Source organism: Pristis pectinata, chromosome 11 (genome assembly GCF_009764475.1).
Source record: "Pristis pectinata isolate sPriPec2 chromosome 11, sPriPec2.1.pri, whole genome shotgun sequence".
Classification (NCBI taxonomy): domain Eukaryota; kingdom Metazoa; phylum Chordata; class Chondrichthyes; order Rhinopristiformes; family Pristidae; genus Pristis; species Pristis pectinata.
Genome location: NC_067415.1, coordinates 69,419,358 through 69,441,912, shown reverse-complemented (window position 1 = coordinate 69,441,912; position 22,555 = coordinate 69,419,358). Strand labels below are relative to the sequence as shown.

Sequence of the window (22,555 nt, the reverse complement as noted above, 5' to 3'; positions counted from 1 at the left end):
TTAATGAGGGTAGTTAGAGAGAGAGAGAAACAAAAAAATGTAGGTCGGAGCTGTGGAAAGTGCCCAGTGCATCATGCCGTGTCAGTGAAGAGAGAAAAACTGAGATAATATTAATCTGGAGCAGAGCTAGCAAGTTCTGGTGCAAAGAGAGAAACAAGTTACCTGAAATTGTTGAATACAATATTGATCCCCAAAGGCTTCAAATTTCTACAGTTAATGCAGCCTCAAGTACCAGATCCAGCAATTCTTTTAAGTTCTAACACTTCAAGAAATAATTATAGCCATTGTAATGAAAAAAAGGTCTGTGGAAGGTTTAGAAGGGCTGATTAGTATATTGCAGTTAGTTGTGATTCAGCCTTTCTTCTGAGTCAGAAATCTTTGTGTTCAATCCTTATTCCAAAATATTTAACAGTGTGTAGGCTGCCACTCCACTTGAGTACTGAGCGAGAGCCGAACTATTGGACTTCTTGTCTTTCAAATGAGATGACAAACTAATGCCTTATCTGCCCAATCGGATCTGGGACGCTGTTGTGAAGAAGTGTAGTGGAGTTTACCTGATCTACTGGCCTATATTTATTGTTCAGCCAAAAATACAAAATAAACAGTTTATCTACTCAATATCCATTTTTTGCTTGAGGGAATCTGTTTTACACAAATTGTATATCATATTTCTGATATTAGAACTCTAACTGCACTCCAGAAAATACTTGATTGACTTTGATGCAATTAACATTGACCTGAAATCATAAAAGATTGTAAAAAAAGGACAAATCAACTTTTCTCTTTTTTTTTCCATGCCATGTACCACTTTGTGAATTAAATGATAACTCAGATTTTAACATGGTTTGCTTTGAAATTGTGGCTAGTAGAGAGAATGAAACATACTGAACATTTACCTGTTTCCTTTCACACAAATGTTGTTGTCAATCTGGACAAGCCTATCAACCAAACTTGAAATTTTCTCACCCTTGCAATGAATATTCAAAGGAGATATATTGTGGAATTGAAAATGTGTTAACTCCAGTGGAGAAAATACATATACACAAACCATCGACACGTAATGGTAAAGCTTCTGATGAATACAGAATTCCCACGGAGGCCTAGGTTTCCAAAATCCATCAGCAATAATGGCTAACTTTGGATATTTTGGAGGAAGGATTAAGTTGAGTAATTGAATTGCCTGTTACAAGTTCACCATTCTGTACTAAGATACATCAGTTTGCTTTATGTTTGTATTGGCATAGTTAATGACACAGCAGTAGCTTAGCCTGTGGAAGGACCATATGATGGAAAGCTTAAGAACAGTGCTACACAACTACATTGCCATTAATTACCATTGTAGTGCTGCATGAATCAGGTAGCAATTTTAGTCAAGTAGGTGGTTTTATTTGCAGGCACACTGCTGTAAAGCAGTAGCTGGATCCACCTTTATTGATTATACTTTATCCTTCACACACTTCCACACCACAGGAAGGAAAATGTATCATCCAGGATTGATACTACACCCTTGGAGACAGAGACAGAGACAGAGACAGAGACAGAGACAGTGGCAATTGGAAGCACTACTTAGTCCAGCAGGAAAAGGGGTGGGTGAGATTGGGCATCAGAACCTTCAAGCCGGGGGTTAAAATATCACCCATTGGAGGGTTGAGCATGAGCAATAGGTGAAATTTGGGAAATTCATCTGGACTTCCAGGGAGTCAGGTGATTGGGATGCCTGGGTAATTAAATGATTCATGGAGTAAGAGCTAGGGGTGATCGAGGGGATTGGTGTCCGAATCTGCACTGATCCTGGAACTGGTGGGAAGGACAGTCCAAAAGATAAAAGGAAAATATGGGGCTTACTTCAATGGGATTGAAGCCCAGCACTGCACAACAAAACTATCCCAAGGAGTAACCAATACTTTTGTGTCCACGTCACGGTGGAGCAACTTTCCTAACCACTCTCTGAAAGGTACATTGTATGGGAAGTGACATTGCTTAATGCGAAAATCAGATCAGACACTCGAGCATGATCCACATCAGCAAGTACACACTTGAATTTCTGGAGGTTTATAAAATCATGAGGGGCACAGATAAGATTGATTGTCACAGCCTTTTCCCAGGGTAGAGGAGTCTAAATTAGAGGGCACAGGTTTAAGGTGAGAGGGGAAAGATTTAAAGGGGACCTGAGAGGCAAGTTTTTCACACAGTAGGTGGTGGATATATGGAACAAGCTGCCTAAGGAAGCTGTAGAGGTGGCTACAAGTACAACGTTAAAAAGGCCAGAAATGATTAGTAGTGGTCTTCTATCTCATTTAAGTAATTTTTTTAGGACTGTGTTTTTGTCACATAGAAAACCATCATTGTGTTACCTGCTTCTCTTAATTTAGAAACAAGTTTCCAATCTTTAATTTGTCTCTTGTTGCCTTCAGTATTTTGGATGTGCTTCACAAACTGTATTGATTTTTCAGACAGCGTGGTCAGGCCTTTGATAACTCCTATTGTGGACCTGCAGTTGGGGACCCACAGGTCTTGCCATTGCACATTTTGTTCAAGGGCCCACCACTGCAAACTTCAATAATACCAGGGACTTTGGGGAGTTGAGCACTTTTCAACTGGTGTGACTGTGGAGTTCAGGTATTGGTGCAGTCTGGTTGAAGGAGGTCTGGTGGTGGGACCAATCAGGCTCTTGAGGGTATTCTGAGTATTACACGTATGCTAATTGGATAGGGGCATCTAATGGTGTGGAGAGACTGAAGATTAATGGGTATGTTTTTTTTCCTAAAGTGGCCAATGGCAGTCACACCTTGGAACAACATGGTCTAATTTCCCTGCGAACACTCCAAAAACAATGTTGCAAGGTAATGACATCATTTGAATAATGCCTGATGCAGAAATTTCATCAAACATGTTGGAAAACAGCTAGTTGAACTTTTGGAGAAATGTGAAACAACTCAGCAGGATTGCAACTATATTACACTATGGAAAGTGTCACTTATATGTGGGACTAAAATAAACAGTGCTACAGATTCAAAGTTCAAGGCCAGAATCTTGGGTTTAGATCATTAACATTACTTTCAAAGCCACAGGTATTTCCAGTGTTCAGCGACTTAATTTTGTTTGAATAATTTAAAATCAGTTAGTTGATCTTTGGTGGCGTTATGGATAGTTCCATTTAAAAAAAACAGGGTGAAGTTGATGTAAGACTTGGGGGCAAAAAATATGAGAGAGCAGATTAGTAGCTCTCACAACTAACAAAAAACAGGGAGAAATACGAAACAACAAGCCTATCATCTTCATTTTTCAGTCAAAATCTATCTCACGATGTCATCAGATTTTCCCTTCTCTTTTCTTAAACATTTTCCACATTTCGCTTCCTGTTGTCTTTTCTCCATTACATAAATAAAATTGCTTTCTTTTCATTCCATTTCAGTTATGCCTGTTCTGTACTCTTTATCTCTGACATATTGAAATCTCCCATGATTATTACATTCTCATTCTCTACAGCTTAAGAAACTTGTTATCTTCTTATTCAGCTTGAGCTGGAAGTCAAGACCAGTGGCAGGTTGTCCTTATCAATACTTACCTATATTGCTTCAACTTTCTATCCTTCTGTTATTATACTACTTTTTCAACAGATGTGATGTCTTCCAACACTAATAATAGTTTCCCTACTCAGTTTATTAGTTTTATCTTTGCTGAATCCCTTTATCGTTCTGGCACATTTTTTAAGACCAGCTCATGGCTGATGATCCAAAGTCTTGTCACTTTTTGAAGCCAAGCGAAGCTGTAATAGCACAAGAAGATATGACATATCGGGGCCAAGGTACCTTATAGCAAGCAAACACATTGGAAAATTGCAGACTTGTGTGAGGACCTAAAAACTATGTCCAGTCTCATCCTCCTTCGACAGTCAACAAGAATATTTAGAGTAATGGTTTTGCATCAAGTCAAAGTCAGAAAATTACTTGTCCATCCCAGTACAAATGGGTTTTACAAAATTACATGCATACGTCGATAAAAGCTTTGATGTGAAACTAAGTGTGTTTTTTTTCAACAGAGTGCTTGAAGTTTGTAAATAATTTGTGAGTTCTAATATAATTTTAACTTCAGCAATTAGCTCATGATACCAACAAATCTGTTATGGTGTTTTTGTTCATCGCTAGTAAGAAGGGAGTATAAGAGGGTTTGTTGCAAAGTGCAGAGGAGTGCACTTGAAATCAAGCACGTGGAAATAACTTTTAAAAGATCTCTTCTATAAAATAATGAAAACAAATTTCAGGATAATGTTACCCTTCATTCATCGACGAGTCCCCCACTATCCATATCCTTGGGATCTCAACTGATCAGAAAGTCAACAGAACTAACCAAATAAATACCATTGGCTATAAGAGCAGGTGAGAAGCTGGGTAACCTGAGGTGAGTGATTTACCTCCTGACTTCCCAAAAACATTCCACCATCTACAAGGCACAAATCAGGAACATGATGAATGGAATACTCTTCACTTGCCTAGATGACTACAACAGCACCAAATCTCAAGAACTTGACACCTTCCAGGAGAATGTAGTGCCTTTAATGGGCACACCATCATCTACCCTGCACATTTATTCCTTTTACACCAGTGCACAGTGGCTGCAATGTTCACTGTTTACAAAATGCACTACAGATAGTCCAGGCTATTCTGATTAATGTATTAAGGTTACATCATGTGGTCCACAGTTATTAAAGAGACACCCACTTTCATATATAATACCTTGATTCACCTTTTAAATGAAGTAATAAATCATAGCAACAATATCTACATGCATTAAATTACATGGTCAGACAACTCTTTATGCATGACACTATATCATTAATTAATTATATATACAGAGCTATGAATTTAATCAAACACAAATTTACTCACTTACTCTTCTCATCCACAAAATTAGTGATGTCTATGTTCTAGTGTTGTACTTTTGTTAAAACTTACAGTCTCATCAGCGAAACATATCTTCAAATCTTGCTGTGTTTCTATGTCATTATCTTGGACCTTGGACCTAATCCTCCACCACCTCACTTTGGTTCTGCTCCAACACTGGTACTTCATCTATTTCATTCTCAACTTCGATATACAATATTCAATATTCAATATTCAATCAATGTGATGCTTGAGATCCTATTCCAACTTGAGATCCAGGGATTCTAATATCTATAGCATCTTTGAACATTACCTAGAGGTTCACCAGCATCCTTCAGTGTGGGAGGTTATTAACAAACAATACTTTGTGCCAAGTTTTTGGTTTGTTTTCTTTACAACATACGTTCATCAATTTTCCCTCTCATTGGTGATGTAGCTTGAAACTTCTTGAGTAGTTTCTTCTCCTTCACTGTATCTCCCAAAATCCCACTCTAAAACATTGCTTCATCACCCAACATTGGTGGAAACTCTAATATTTGCTGCTCAATTGATAACTGTTCTGACATCTCCCAAAAATCATCCATCTGTGTAAAAAATCCAGCTTGAGGTGATGACAAAAATTAGTTTGATCAAGCTCATACCAAATGAAGCCCTTTCTCTTTACGTTGTTGTTAGTCATATTCCCTATTTGTTGAAGTACACCTTTCCCTATTTGAGAAGCTACTTTGCAAATTTTGAATCTATTTTCTTTCCTAAGAAAATTTAATCATAGCCATAAGTACATTGTTTCTTACAGCTCGTTTGCTCAATCTGCAGCCTGCAATGCTTGTCTAGAAGTGTCTGCCAGTTGTAAACTCTTCAGCATTGTCAAAAAATCACTTGACCGAGCCAGTGAATTCTGCATCTCCTTACTTTCCTAGGTTATGATCCTTTCATAAAAAAACTGTCCCTCAATCTGATTGACTCAACCCAGTCCACTCCACCCCCCGTTTAGCTGATACACATTCATTGCCTTTAAAATCAACTGGACCCAGCCATCCATACCAAGTCACCTGCATTCTCTCTCACCTCTGCATCTGAGGTTGCTCCATGAGTAGGTTCCCAAAAAAAACTCATTGACTATCCCTATTTCTATTTCTTCTTCCTCTACCTCGACTAAATATCCAGTACCCCAACAGATCTGATACAAAGACTTGCCTCCTGTGGTCAAGGCATATAGGGACTACCTTTTCTATCTGCCACTACCTTATTTAACAAACTAGAATAGGCATTGTGAACTTGGATGTCTCCCATAGTGTCCACAGCAAGGCCTTTGACTTTTCCACATATATGGCAACATGTGCTGCTGATTGGTATTTCTCCAAAACTGCTTATCAGTGGAAAGCAAAGGTGAATACTTCTTTTCACATTGCAGATGCATCTAACTTTTGCTCATGAAAATGACTGAAATGTGTTGCTGATTTCCTTATGCACTGTTCTTGGCAGCCTGAGTCCTACCGTTTTAACACATGACCACAGTGCAATATTGACAACTATCTGAAGGGAGAAAGGGCCATACCCTTGACCTCTGGTTCCTCCTTATCTCTGGTAGCCCATCCAATACAGTGAAGGAAGTTTGTGTCTTTTAGCTCTACCCTCACTAAACAAATATATCCACAATTTTTAAACAACCTTACAAAAATCAATCAAATCTCAGATGTCTGGGCCAGGAGACTGCACCACCAATGTCACTGGAAAGCCTTGAAGGACAAGATGATCACCAGGAGCTATGACTCCAGATTGCTCTTGTCATTGTAAATTGGGCATGCATTTTACTTCAAGCTGCCAAGAGATGAAAGGTTCTCTATTTTTATTGGAACTTAATCGCATGGCTCTTTATCCACTATGGATGTAACAATTAAAAAAAACCTGATCTTAATCTTTTTTTGTTCAAATAATTTAGGGGGCTAGATTGTACCAATGGCTAGCTAACAATTCTGCACAGAAGCACCAGCCAGTTGCAGTGCACTGTGTGATGTGGACTGCTGAGAATGCACACTGCAGTGCAAAAGTAAGGAAGGCAATGGAGGCTAGATTTGCATAAATGCGACTTCTTGTTCCACCCTTGGATTTAGCATTGAATCCAGGATGTTCTGTCACATATTGAGCTGGGGAGAGGAGGGGGACAGATACACTTTGTAACTGCTCCCTCAGCCTCATACCAACTATAGCTGGCACATTTAGTATGTACCCATTAATCTGAAAGAAGCCACTGACCTTAAGTAAAATGCTAAATAAATACAAGCAGTTTGTTTCAATTACTTTATTTTCATTAATATTAGTTCTTTTAATTAAGCTGCTTGAGCTACATATGGTTTTAAATGACTTAAAAAATTATATGTTTTTAATATTTCTAAGAGTGTATAATCATCAGAAACATTTTCAGAGAGTTCGAAAAGACTTTAACAGTATAAGCTGTCAGAAGGCCTTCAGAGTAGTGTGTGGGCAGGGATTTCATTTCTATTGGCTGTTTGTGAACTGCTCTGGACTCCTGTGCCTTTCTGAAGGCCGCAGCGAGACTGACTAGACATTGGGAGCTGTGTTGTCCTTTTAGTGAGGCAAATGCAACCACAGTCTTCCTACAAGGTGAAGTATGGGTCTGGCATGATCCGACCCAATATCTGCACAGGTATCCAGCTTTAGTACCAGATTTGGAGAAATTTGGGTATATTTCAAAGCTGATCTATTTCGCAGTGAGCTGAAAAGTAAAGAACATTTGGTACGGTCAATTACTTGGTTTGCTGGATACGTCTTATATTCAAGTTAAAGAACAAGTTAAAGAAAAGAAGATACAACTGCTACCACCTATAATAGATCATGTTTTACTTAAATAAAAAGACCTCACCAATTTCTAACCTGGTCTTGGTGCAGAATCACACCCTTCGTAGTATTTTACTGCTTCACATTTGGTGAAGATCTGTTTCCAAAAGTGATCTGGATAGTCGTTTGAGCTTAGTTTTACCCTCCACTGTTCAGCAATGAAGAAATCAAAACTCTCCCAAAATGATATAAAATCCAAATCTATGAATGATGAATTCCAAAGTAGAGATAGAAAATTCTAGAAAAACCAACTGCTCAGATAGCACCTGTGGAGTGAGAAATATAGTCAATTTTCCAGGTTGATTTTTCATAAGAACTTTGAAAAAACTTTGATAAAACTTGCAATATAATATCTTTAGGTAGAAATTCCACAGTTGTGCTCCATCCAAAATTCAGGGATTTGTTTTATCTGAAAAAGTTGTGTGAGAAGTTGCAAGTACCACTTAGTAATTCTTCATTTTTTTACCCTAACAGGGACCAAATTATTGAATAGTTTATTGTTTTGACTCTGGAAAACAACTTTTAATTAGCATGTTGAAGTTTTGACGCTGGGCTTCGGGTCTGCAACCTAACATGGGGCTCTTCTGAATAATGAATGACATGAGGTGGAGATTTAACTCAAAACATGTTTTGAAGTAATTCATATCTAATTCCTTCCTGTGGACAAGTGGTCAAAGAATCCTGAAACGTAAGAGTTGTACTTTTCCTCTGAAGAGTGCAACCATAATAAATCACCAGGGCAGTTGTGTATTTAAAAAAAAACAGTGGAAATTTCCTGCATAATATTCACATTATTGGAGTGTTCATTTCACTATTCTGCATTCTGCTGCTTCTTATGACAAATGATCCACCAACTAGGACAGATCCCAGTGGAGCTTTGACATTATGTGTGCAGTGTCCTAGTTTTAGCTTTGCTGGATTAACTAATGGCTACTTCAAAAACAGAGTAATAGACACAATACAAAACCCATCATTATCCTGCCCCGGTAAGCAAATCCTTTACGTATTTTTTGACTCCTGAAAGATACAAATCTTTGCAGAAGTACAATGATTGGTAGGCAATTAAAAAATATTGTTTCCATTTGAGTTTTAATAATTGTGTTGATCCCTTAGGACCTTTGGGTGATACACCTAAATGAACACAAAACATGAATGAAATTTGCCATATGAAGATTTAGACACCACGTCCTATCAGCCAGCCAGCAGGTAGTTAAAATGTTTTGACCACTAAATAATAAAAAAACATATTTTATATTTCTCTTTAATGGATATTCAGTGTCCATTAGTTAACACTCTCTCAAAGGGCAACACACTTTCTTGGGAATTCAGGCTAAGTATTAATAACAGTCACTAGAGATATAATTTTTAAGCTTTGACAAACACAAGGAATGGAGCATGAAGTATGAAGAATTGAATATCCTTGTTGTCACAGTTGGAAGTGAAAGCATGCTGGATTTGGTGAACCATTGTTTCTAATGTACCAGTCCAACTGCTGCATCATCTTCTCACTATTTCCATTAAGATAAGTTGTATGTGAATTTGAGCTTACATATGATTTCTTTTCAGGACTTACTAATAATGTCTCAGAATTTGCAGTCAGCAATGCAGCTGTGGTATGTCACTAAGTTTGTTGATGAGCCAATCATATCAAAGAATTATCAAAGACAGCAAACCAGAAAGGAAAAAGTTTGATTTTAAGTTACTTTTACTTCTTTTTCCACAGTATTAAGTAAAAAAATTAAACACACATTAAAAAAACAGAAAAAAGTTATGGGAAAAATAATTATTCTAAAATTCATTGTGTTGGAACTTGTTAAGAAATGTCAGCAGATGAAAGGCAAACTTTGGTATTATCCCCATAAGCATCTGGAGGTTTGGGACTCACCTGCAAACAAAGGAAAACCAAAACTGATGGCTGAGCTTCCCTGCCATTTTCATGGCTCTGTTTCACCTCTATAGTCTGCTTGGAATCCAACAAAGAAATACAAACTTACTGGACTCCACAGCACCTATTCTGGGGAACTTGAGATGGAACTGAAAATAAAAATAAAGAATAATCTGTGCAAATGCTGGAAATCTGAAACAAAAATCGAAAATGGTGGACACACTCAGTAGGTCAGGCAGCATCTGTGAAAGAGTAATGATTAATCCTTCAGGTCCAGGACCTTTCATCAGAATTGGGAAAGAGAGTAAACAGGTTGGTTTTAAGTTGCAGAGAGAATAGGGGAGGGTTGGAAAGGGAAGGCTGGGGAAGGGGGTAAGTACAGAAAGGGAATATCTCTGAAAGGATGAGACCAGATGAACTAATGTGGGTCAAAGTTGTACAAAGTGGAATTAGTGTAGAAATTCATGTGGGATGAGTTGGAGCTGGAGACATTTGTGGGAAAGAGATGTGGCTGTGGAAGCAAGTTTTGATCAACACCTTGTTGAATTAGTCATTGTTTCTCACCTTGTTAGAGATATTCCTTTTGTTCTGTCCATGTCCTACCCCAGCTGTGGATATACTGTAATTCCCTCATTAAAAAAAATGGAGTATAATGAGCCAAATCTGCTGAAAGCATCTTACCAATCCTACTGTCCACAGATGCCATGCACTTATATATGATTTGATTTTGGAATGCTGAATAGGATGGAGAAAAGCATGCAGGAACAGATCAATGAGGGTCTGCACAACAGAAGGGCCTTGCCCAGTGTAAACTGGTCACGTGGGTGGGCCTGAATAATCCCTGTTTGAAATAACTGAACGTAATTGACACAGTAATAACAAAATGACAACTCCATATTTTGTGAGATCACGATACTTCCAACATTGCTCCATGTTCCAAGAGATTGACAGTACCTCCTGCCAAAGGTGACTCATTGTAGTTCATGACGGCCCCCTGCACTGCATCCCACAACATTCCCCATCCCTCCTTAGCACACAAGTCCTCTCTACTACTGTGGATCTTCCTCATAAAGATGCCTTTGGTCTCTGTCAGTGAAGTGGCAGGATTGCTCTTTCCTCCTTGCCTCTCTCTGTCATGATGTATACAATCCCTCTTTCACCAGGGAATATATGTGGGTTACATGTGTTTTTTGATGTCACAGCAGTGCAGCTAAAGGAAATTTTAGTAGGCTACATCATTTCCATCAATGGTTGCATTTCTTGAAAATGATTCAATCAAAACAAATTTTAAAGATCATGCCCAGCACTGTTTGAATTATCCTGTTTGAGACCAAATAGTTTATGAAAAAAAAAACTTCTAAATTCTTTGGATGAAAATATCAGATTAATATGCAATACTCTTGAGGAAAAAGACGTTTATCAAAGGTAAAGTGTCAAACAATAAAGGCTCAGCTTCTTCAGAGGGCCAGCAGTGCATTTAATGACATTTTTGAAACTGACTTCTAATACTTCCATGTTTTTAATTATTGCCCTCCTATGATACATGGATAATAACTCAACAGTGTCAATATTCAAACAATTCTTTAACAATGTCAGTACTAGCTGTGAGAGTTGCATCAATATGGATCAAAGACAATATAAAATGATTATTTTTGGTCTGTTGTTATCACTGATGAATTTGCTATGATTTGGGTTGGAGACAGAGGAAATACATTCATCCTAGGTCAACTGCAGGCAGAATTATGTGGTTGTCAAAGCTGAAGTACACTCCAAAGAGAACAATCTTTTCTGTTGCAGAGTATGTGTCGACACCTAAAACTACAGACTTGTCCTAGTGAGCTCTCTTTGGTGTAAAATTAATTGAGCTATTGCATGCTCCGGAGTATGTATTTAAAAGAAGATTAACCTTGAAAGCATTTGAGCCCCACATAATATATCAGTGGTGTTTAGAGGAGACTTAATTTATGTTTGCACATATCAGAACACACAAAGCATTTCTACTCGTGAGTCATGGAAACAGAGTCATAGCCCATTCTTAAACACATTTTGATGCCAGTCATAAATTCTCAAAGAAATGTATTAAATTAATTTTTTAATCACTGTAAATTAAAACTATTTAAAATAGAAAAAATAAAACATTTCAAAACATTCTTAAGGAAATAGATGCCTTTTATGACTTACTTTGAATGGAATTAAGATATTATTGTTTGTATTTTAAGAATTAGTACAATTCAAGACTATGAGACAGTTTAATGCAAAATGGGGAAAAAAGCTTTGTTTTTAAATGCTTTTGTCTGCAGAAAGAGAATGGTGTAGAAATCTTAATGCAAAGGAAAACGCTGCACAATTCATTTTCTAAAAAGAAGCAATTAGAAAGGCAAATCAGGGATTTTATCTAGGGCTGCAAAGTCTGCAAATGTTTTTCTAAACCTTACTTGAATCTGATATGCTGTCACACAAAGAAGCTTGGAAAAATGCACAATTGTCCATTGGTGTGAGAGACAGGCACCCTGATATCACTTCCATGATTTTATTGATGTACACATGTTCTTTGAATGATTGGGGCCATTCATATTGAAGCAAGCCTTCACTTGGATGTGTGAGGCACTGCTTCATCAGCACTTAAATGTGGCTTGATTCTGCAGGCCCCCATCCTGTGGACTCCACTGCTAGAAACCGGCTCCATATAGACTCACTTTAAAAATTTACCACCCATAATGCCTCTCCTTCAGACCCCCAATCTACCCAACAGATGCCAACCAAACCATTGTTACTGAGACAAGAGTAGGAAGGTCATGCTAAAGATTTATCAAATCCTTGCCAAGTGGCATCATTAACATAGTTGCAAACCACGAGCTAGAAAGTAGATTTCAGCAGATCTCATCTGTGGCCAGCACAGACATGACAGTCCTTCTAAGTGGTAAATTTCTATGATTTCATAATTCCAGTTCCAACTGCAGCCCTGACAGCTCAGATTGCCACCACCATGACTGATGATTACAGTTTGCAAGCAGACATGAAGAACGTCATAGTATTCCAGTGTTCTGTCTGGGATTACTCAATTGGTTCAGAACCTCTGCCACTTTCCAGTGCCTTGGCTGCTGGCTGCTGGCTGGTCAGCCTTCAAAGCCATCTGTAGTCGCCTCCTATGAATATTAGCAGCTTTCCACCAGTCATGCTTCGACCATGAGTAACAGCACAGGGACGGACAAAGGCTCCTGTCTCTCCAGCCCCATTATTCATGCTACTGACCTCTTTTTCCATCTTGGAACCTTGCAGCCTAACGTTATGAACATTGAATTCTCCCACTTTAAGTAATCCCACACCCCTTCCCCACAACCACCCCCACCATCTTCTTTTCATCCCTTTCCTAGCCTATCTCTCTTTTTTCTAGCCCCTTTTTTTTCTCTCCTTACCTTTGACCCATCCCCCAGTGGATCTGCTCTCCCCTCCTCCCCTGCACCTGCCTATCACTATCTCTTACTTGCATCTACCTATCACCACCTTGTGCCCACCCCACCTCCCCTCTTTTGTCCGCCTATTACTTCTCAGCTTTTCCCTCCTATATATTGGGCTTCCCCTTTTCCTATCTTCAGTCCTGACCTGAAACATTGACCGCCTGTTTTTCTCCATGGATCCTGCCTAGCCTGCTGAGTTCTTCCAGCATCATAGTGTTTTTCATCTAGTTTCCAGCATCTGCAGTCTTTTATTTCTCTGCTGACTTTCAAATTCCCTGTTCCCATCTCTGTCTCTTGTTGTCCCTCAGCTATTCTCTGCCAAAGATCTCTGATTACAAACTGCAGATCCCATTCCTCCAACAATCATTCCCAATCCCATAACTTCTTAATCATTTTCTTACTTTTGGAGCTTTAGATCTTTTCAGGGACGTTGGCCACAATTAGATTCTACATAAAAATAGAGGGATTAATCCAAAGCTGATCCTCTCACTTTATTTTGTTTTCTCTGCTTGCAAAAGCAGTGTATCACCTTTTATGTTCAGGAAAATGGAACAAAGGCTACAAATTTTCCAAACACCTGAAGTACTCTTGCAGTTCGCAGGATTCTCTTATTTAAAATCTCTCGAACCTTTGCAAACTTGGTGTACAGAAAAAGCAAACATATCCTCATCTCATTGTCTGTTTCATTCCACAGATTTTGTTTTGTAGGAAGAAGCATCCCAGTACATCCACAGCAGTATGTTCTTGGCAGTGGACACATACAAGTCAAGTATTTTAAGAATGATTAATTACCCAAATATAATTACAAAGACAATAGCAAATTAAAATCTCTCTTGAATACTTTCTCATTAATTTTGAAATATGTTGCCTTAAAAAGTAAAATTCTGTGCCAAATATCATCAGAGGTGAGATCCATAACTGCAGCTGTGTTACCTTTTCTTTTGCATTCAGTCCTTATTCTCCTCTGATATTATTTCAGAACCATGTAATATTGGAGTTATAACTACACAGTAAGCATTACTGGAAGATCTTATAAGACCAGCTTGGCCACCTGCCTTATGTCAAATAGACTAGAATTTTCTTTGGACATCCATTTTTTTTATTCATATAATTGTTATTTACTTTTTGTGTAAGGACACGGGAAGTAACTTGTTTTTTTTCTCTCCACAGATCCTTCCTGATCTGCTGAATATTTGCAGCATTTTCTGGTTTTATTTTAGATTTCTGGTATCTGCAGAATTCTGCCTTCAGATTACATATGTGCATGTTTTGCTTACAAATAATGGCATGTCATATCGATAGATGATTGCTTGGCATATTTATCTGAGATTCTTGTTTCTGGCAATTTAACCATAGTGCCATCACATTCACATACCAGAGCGAGAAATGTCAGGAAATGCAGTAGAATCTCACATCAATTCAAAGAACTCTAAAATATTAATTTAATGATTAAAGCTTATGGCTTGTGAAAGAAAATTCACATTAGATAAGGGCAATCAAATGATTCTAAATAGGGTGTACTTAGATCACAACAGTTAAGTACAATGCCTGAATGCTAAACTGAACTATAAAGATTAAGTGAAATAATATCAGTATAAGCAGCAGTCAAGTCACTTTCATTGGTCCGAAGACCATTAGTTACTATCCTATGAATTCGGCTGTGCTTCTAGATATTCAATGAGAACAGATTGATCTCAATTATAAAATAGTCCATATTTACGAGTCTACAGACACTTAACAATGCATTTCCATCTACGTTATGTAGATTGCCCACTTCCAACAACAACCACTCAGTTTATGTTCTGTTGAATTGATGGAATAAAGAAGATGGTTCACTTTGTGCAGTTTGGTGTGGTTACATAATAAACAGGAAATCCACCATGACAGTTGCAGCATAGTGAGGAAGATAAAAATCTAACCTTCACAGTCTTCCCTCTTGATATAGAGTGGTCAGTTTATCCAGGTCAAAGAAAGGTCAATATCTCTAGGTCTGTAGCGGTTAGCGTAACGTCTTACAGTGCCAGCGACCCAGGTTCGATTCCGGCCACTGTCTGTAAGGAGTTTGTACTTCTCCCTGTGTGTCTGTGTGGGTTTCCTCCGGGTGCTCCGGTTTCCTCCCACATTCCAAAGACGTACGGGTTAGGAAGTTGTGGGCATGCTATGTTGGCACTGGAAGTGTGGCGACACTTACGGGCTGCCCCCAGAACACTGCGCAAAAGATGTATTTCACTGTATGTTTCGATGTACATGTGACTAATAAAGATATCATATCCCACTGTGCAAGTTCATGAGTGAGTTGGGGGCAAAATATATTTTTTTAAATAGGGAAGTTTTTTATAAGTATCTTTTCAAAGTTCTGTCCAAATATGATGAAATGCACTAACACAGAAATCAGTTTAGTAATGTCTTTGACATTTTGTGATCATTTTTAAAATAACATTTTTGTGCGTCATGTGAGAAGACAGTGGTTAGTATAAGAGCCTCTCAGAATGAAATGGCTGAGTGTGATCTGTTCCTACCCACTTGACTCCATTGATGAATAGAATTTTACAATGATTTCGATGTTAGATTGGTTTCTATCTGGACATGACAGGCGCATGTGAGAGGTGAGTTGAGAGACCAATTAAATATGCACAGCAATAGCACAATAACATTTGATCTAACAGTCTGCTGAATGGGAATGACAACTGGAACTCTGAAATAAACCTGTCTGCAGTCTGTTAATAATTGCAAGTCCCTCACTCTGATTAAGAAGGTCAGATAAACCTAACAGTGTATGGAATCACCTATGTTTTTTGAGGAATTTGTGAGTTCTTGAATCTTCTTGAATATCATTACTATCGATAAAATAAAGCTCATCAAGAGTGTTTATTTCTGTGTGTGTGACTGCATGTGTGCATATGTGTGTTTATAATATAATGTAATCCCTCAAATACATATTCTTCTTACCCATGGAAACTTTATTCCAAATCTTACCTTTATATCATGGCAGAGATATGTAATATTTTGGTGCTAATATTGCATGTAAAACAATCAGTGTCAGCAAAGTAAAAATTACATTCAGCAGTCAGTCACATCCACACTGGATCTGATTTCACACAAATTTATTAGCTTGAGTGACTTTTCGATGTTCATAGGGTCATTGTCTGCTTTTCCTCACCCCACAAAAGAAAATATACAAAAATTGCCCCATTGGTACTTTGACAGAATGGTAGAATCATAGAATGGTGACAGCACCAGAAAGAAGCCATTTGTTTCTTCATGTCCAAGCCAACTCCATATTTTTGCCCCCAGCCCTTTCTCTGTAGACCTGCAATTCTTTCTTTGCCATATATTTATTCTAGTCACTCTTGAAGGCCACAATGGAGTCTACCTCCACTGCCTCTGTAGATAGTGCATTCCTGATTCCAGCCACAAAGGTTTTTCTGCCAGTCTTTATTCATTCTCCTCCGCTTTCACCTGATATAACAATCTCTGCATTGCCTAACACAGGCTCTTTTTTTAAAATGAAAATCAGAACACTGCAGCTGCTGGAAATCTAAAACAAAAGCAGAAAATGCTGGAGACACTAAGCAGGTTGGGTAGTATGTGTGAAAAGAGACACAAGAGTTAATGTTTTATGTTGAAGTCTTTGCATTGGATCTGGGAAAGAGAGAAAAACAAGTTAATTTTCAAGTTGCACAGAAAATGGGGAGTGGGGATGAACGGGACAATGGAATGTCCCTTTGCCTATACATCCGCCCTCCACTTTCTCTGCAACTTAAAACTAATGTGTTTTTTTCTCTCTTTTCCAGTTCTCATGAAGGCTCTTTGATCTGAAATGTTTCTCTTCCCACCTGCTGACCTGCTGAGTGTTTCCAGCGTTTAGTGTTTTTGTTAGACTGTACTTACATAGGGTGAAAATGTTTCACTGGCTGAAGTGAGGGTCATTGCGAGGCCACGAAAGATGCTGTAGTACTCCAACAATCTCTTTTGCACCTCATTTAAATTCTTGATTAAAAACGGTTTGAAATCAAACTCCTGTAATTACCATCTGATTATCATGTGTGCTTTGCTGAAAGTTAGAAATTATAAATAGCTTAATTACTGACATCTGTAAAACAAAAGGACAGCAATAGCAACAGGAAGACATACACTTATGCATAAATGACCTTTCCACATCCTAATTTAAGCTCATTATGCATAAGAAATAAAAAGCCACAATAATCAACTTCTGAATGCTGTTTCTCAGACACAAAACAAATGTCCAAGATTTAATTTTCTCCTCTTAAATCATTTGGCAAAGGAATGAATGGTCAAGAGATTTGACATAGCAGAACATTTCATGCACTTCACAATTGCATTTTATAGAAAATGCAAAAGTATTTGTGCATTTTCTATGCTACCTTATGGAGACTATTGGCCAGGATGGCCGAGTGGTTAAGGCATTGGACTTAAGATCCAATGAACAGATGTTCACGTGGGTTCGAACCCCACTCCTGGTAATTCATTATTGGGCAGTGTTACAAACCAGCAACAAAAGAAACACACCAAGTCATGATTCAGTGTTAAAAACTACTTTATTAGTAGCTACTTATGATAATAAGAAAACTAAAAGTAAAAATGTTAGAATGTTAGAAGTAAAAATGTTAAACCCTAAACATTAACCCCAAAAACTAAATTCATAGTGTGTGTGTGGCAAATTCCCAAACTCCAAGTCCAGGAATGGTTCTTAAAGTTCAGTTCAGCAAGCCATAGGGTGAAACGTGAGCAAAGCCTTCTTCAACAACCACCGTTGACTGAAGACAAAACGTAGACATAGAGAGAGAAAATAGAGATATTACGAAATCCAAATGTTCCACTTTGGAACCCAAACGACACCTCAGTGTTTACTTGGCAGTGACCACTCCACTGCATCTTCCTCACCCCGAAAGGCTCTCGAATCGTGGCCGTCCACACAAATACTTGTTTCCTTCTACAGGTCAACAACAAAGTGAACTCCACTGCTTGTTCCGAAGTATCTGCCACCCAAAAAAGCATCCGAGACGTGGCCATCCAAGCAAATACCTGTTTCCCTCTACTGGTTAAAGACAAAGTGGACTCCACTGGATTACTCCAAAAATCCATACGTGGATTGTAGTGACAGGCACAGTTACTGTTGTCCATCCATCGATAGAGACTAGCAAGCTGGTGTGTGTCTCTCCCTCTCTCTCTCCTTCAGACTGACTGCTCCAAAAATGTCATTTCGTCCTTTATCTTCTGTTGACATAAGCACACCACACACACACACACACACACACACACACACACACACACACACACACACACACACACACACACACACACACACACACACACACACACACACACCACTATGCTCTATCTTAAAGGGACATTCACCAATAGTAACCTAGTCCATAACACCTCCCACCTAAGAAGAATTTTTTCTTCAAACCAAAAATTTAACCGTGCATACAGTTAGTAATGTTAATAATTATTATGCTACACAATTACAGAATATCAGATTAGTAAGGATACATGTCTCCCATTTAACATCAGGAAAGGCAATCAGCAATCATGTTATCTTTACCTTTAATGTGAGTTATCATGAGATCAAGGTCTTGCAAAATTAAACTCCAGTTTAACAGCCTTCTATTTTTGTTTTTCACTCAGCTCAGAAACACCAATGGGTTATGATCTATATACATAGTCAGTGGTTTCTGAGTAGTGCAAACATATACACCGAAATGTTGCAAGGCTAAAACAAGCGATAGTAATTCTTTCTCTATGTTGGATAATTCTTTTGATGCTCATTAAATTTCTTTGAAAAGTAAGCTACAGGATGGTCAATATCATCACTGTCACCCTTCTGCAACGACACAGCTCCTGCAGCTTCATTACTGGCATCTACTGCTAGATCATGGTGGTGTGCGTGTGGAAACCAGCAGCAATGGATATTGAGGCATTTTTGGAGTCACCAACCCTAGAGGGATTGGAGGTGGCGAAAAAGGATGATTTGTTAAAATTGCTACAAGGCTAAACCTTAAAGCAGTAAAGCGGTCTATGAAAAAGGCAGTTATTCATAGAATGAGAGTTGACTATTATTTGGAGAAGGAAGTGTTTGAGGTGAGTGAGGTAACCAAGTTTCCTGAGATTAAACCACTGATTTCTGATGTGGTTTCTCAACCAGTGGAGTTGGAGGAGTTGGAGGAGGAAGAGTTAGAACAGTTTTCTGGGAGTGAGTCAGAGATTTCTGATGGCCAGGTGCAGTTAGCAAAGATAGAGTTCGAACAAATGCGAATGAAGTTCAAGTTGGGACAAAGGAAACTAGAGGCAGAGCAAAGGAAACTAGAGTTAGAGGCTGAACAAGAACAAACTCGGCTGAAGTTTGAGGCTGAGGCAGAACAAAGGAAACTAGAGGCAGAGCAAAGGAAGATAAATGCCCAGATGGAAATGAAGAAGATGGAGTTGGAACAAAAACAGATAGAGTTAGAAATGAAACGAAAGAGTTCTGATTCTAATGATGGTTTTATAGCCAGTAGGGAGGCTCGATTCGTCCTTCCTTTTGAGGAAGATCAGGTTGAACAGTATTTTCAACATTTTGAAAAGGTTGCTGTGAGTTCAAACTGGCCAAAGGAAGGATGGGCTCTTATGTTACAGAGTGTGATTTAAGGTAAAGCTCAAAAAGCTTATTCTGCTTTGTCTGTTGAGGATACAGCTGATTATACAAAGGTAAAACAAGCTGTATTGAAGGCTTACGAATTAGTACCGGAAACTTACAGGCAAAAATTTAGAAACTTGAAGAAGTCTGCAGATCAGACGTACATGGAATTTGCCAATGGAAAGAGAATATGTTTTGAACGATGGTGCATGGCTAAAAACGTAGTTGGGGATTATGATAAATTGACAGAATTGATTTTAGTGGGAGACTTTAAAAGGTGTGTCCCAGCCGAAATAACAACATATGTAAATGAGAAGGAAGTGGCAACTTTACAAGAAATTGCTAGGTTGGCAGATGAGTACGCTTTAACCCATAAATCCAAATGGGGACAACCTAAAACCTTTCAAAAGAGTTATAAGGACAATCCAGGTAAACCGGAGATTAAATTGGGAAGTAATCAAAAAGGGAAGGATGAAAAGAAGCCAGTGCTGGAGAAACCTGCTAAGCGTACTTGTTATTACTGTAAGAAACCAGGTCATGTGATAGCTAATTGTGCCCTTTTGAAGAAAAGGAAGGAGGCCATGCCCAATGCTTGTTTTCAAGTAATTAAACCAGAAAATCAAAAAGGTTTGGGGATGTTGTTAAAGATCAGTCCTTGCCAGAGGTAAAGGCTGAAAAGTTGCTGGAGGTGAGAAAGGAATTCTGTTCTTATGTATCAGAGGGTTTTGTTTCACTGAATGATGGGTCACCCCAGGTGCCAGTGAAAATCCTTAGAGGTACTGGGGCTTGCCAATCTCTCTTGCTGGACAGTGTTCTAAATTTTGGTGAAGAAACTGACACTGGTAAGGTAAATCTATTGCGAGATGTTACAGGTGACACTATGTCTGTCCCTTTGCACAAGGTGATTTTAAAGTCAAAGTTCGTAGAAGGACCTGTCGAGATAGGGATACGTCCTAGTTTACCCATGGAAGGAGTTTCTTTGTTATTGGGGAATGACCTTGCAGATGGAGAATTTGTCCCTGTGGTATGGTTAATGACCAAACCAAGGGTTGATGACTCTGAGAATGATCTAGATGTTTACCCATCCTGTGCGGTGACTCGAGCTAGAGCTAAAGAATTAGCCAAGTCCGATAGTCCTGCGCAGCCTAATGTTGTTCCCTGTGACAGCCCTAAACAGGAGGAAAATTATGATGACTTGTCTGAGACTTTTCTGTCTTCACTGGAGGATCAAAATCCTTGTATTGGGCCTGAATATAAAGATTTGTCTTTGTTGAGGAAAGAATTTATGGTGGAACAGACTAAAGACCCTGAGTTTACTAAATTGAGAGAAAAAGCATTCTCAAGTGATGAGATTGAGAAAGTGCCAATTGGATATTATGTCAAAAATGGAGTGTTAATGAGGAAATGGAGACCTCCTCATGTCCCTGTTAATGAGGAATGGGAAGTTATTCATCAGGTTGTGGATCCTAAAGTTTATAGGAATGAGATTTTAAACCTGGCCCATAGTATGCCTTTAGGTGGTCATTTTGGTGTGAATAAAACTGTAAGGAAGATTTTGAAACAATTCTATTAGCCTAGTTTGAGAAAAGATGTGGTGATGCTTTGTTAAACCTGTCACACATGTCAGATGGTAGGTAAACCAAATCAAAGACCCCCTGTGGCTCCATTGAACCTATTCCTGCTTTTGGTGAACCCTTTTTGAAGGTGATTGAGGGCTGTGTTGGCCCATTGCCAAAGTGTAAATCTGGGAATCAGTGCTTGTTAACCATCATGTGTGCAACTTCTAGATTTCCAGAGGCAATACCACTTAGAAATGTTAAGGCCAAGACTGCGTCAAAGGCTCTTTTAATTTTTTTTATCTTGGTTGGTTTGCCGAAAGAAATCCAATCTGATCAGGGCAGTAATTTTATGTCTAATTTATTTCAGCAACTAGTCTATGAGCTGGAGCAAAGTAAAATGTATCACCTGCATAGCACCCAGAATCTCAGGGAGCTCTGGAGAGATTTCATTCTACTCTCAAAAATATGCTGAAGACATACTGCTTTGAAAACACAAAGGATTGGGATGAAGGTGTTCATTTGCTTTTGTTTGCAGTGAGAGAATCAGTACAGGAGTCCTTAGAATTTAGTCTGTTTGAACTTGTATTTGGACATCGGGTCAGAGGACCTTTAGAATTGTTCAGAGAACAATGGGTTAATGAGGAAGTACATTTGAGTTTATTGGACTATGTCCAAAAATTTAAAATTCAGTTGGAAAGGGTCTGCCAGCTGGCGAGAGAGAATTTGAAAACCAGCCAGATGACAATGAAGGCATGTTTTGATAGACATGTCCGGCCAAGGACATTTGCAGTGGAGCAAAAGGTGTTAGTATTTTTCCCTAGTCAAAACAACCCATTACGAGCTTGTTTTACCAGACCATTTCTTATTGAATCCAAATTAACTGATTTGAACAATGTAATCAAAACACCTGATAGATGCAAGAAAACACAACTCTGTCATGTAAACATGCTTAAACCTTATTATGAGAGAAGTGCAGTTGTGGCCATGGTAGATGATGTGAATGTTGTTCTTACGATATCTGATGTTGATATTGGGGAAGGCCAATGTAGACCAAATATTGTTCCATGAAAACTAAAAAATCAAAATATCCCAGACGAGCCCCCAATTTTGTTATGAACCAGCAACAAAAGAAACACACCGAGTCACGATTCAGTGTTAAAAACTACTTTATTAATAGCTACTTATGATAATAAGAAAAATAGAAGTAAAAATGTTAGAATGTTAGAATTAAAATGTTAAACCTTAAACATTAACCCCAAAAACTAAACTCA

At 38.4% G+C, this 22,555-nt stretch overlaps 1 non-coding gene across 1 annotated transcript; it reads left to right on the top strand.

Moving 5' to 3' along the window:
- The first annotated feature begins 17,486 nt into the window (after positions 1-17,486).
- On the top strand, positions 17,487-17,569 carry trnal-uaa (transfer RNA leucine (anticodon UAA)). The gene has a single exon. It is a non-coding gene; the product is annotated as a tRNA-Leu (tRNA).
- Positions 17,570-22,555: the final 4,986 nt, after the last annotated feature.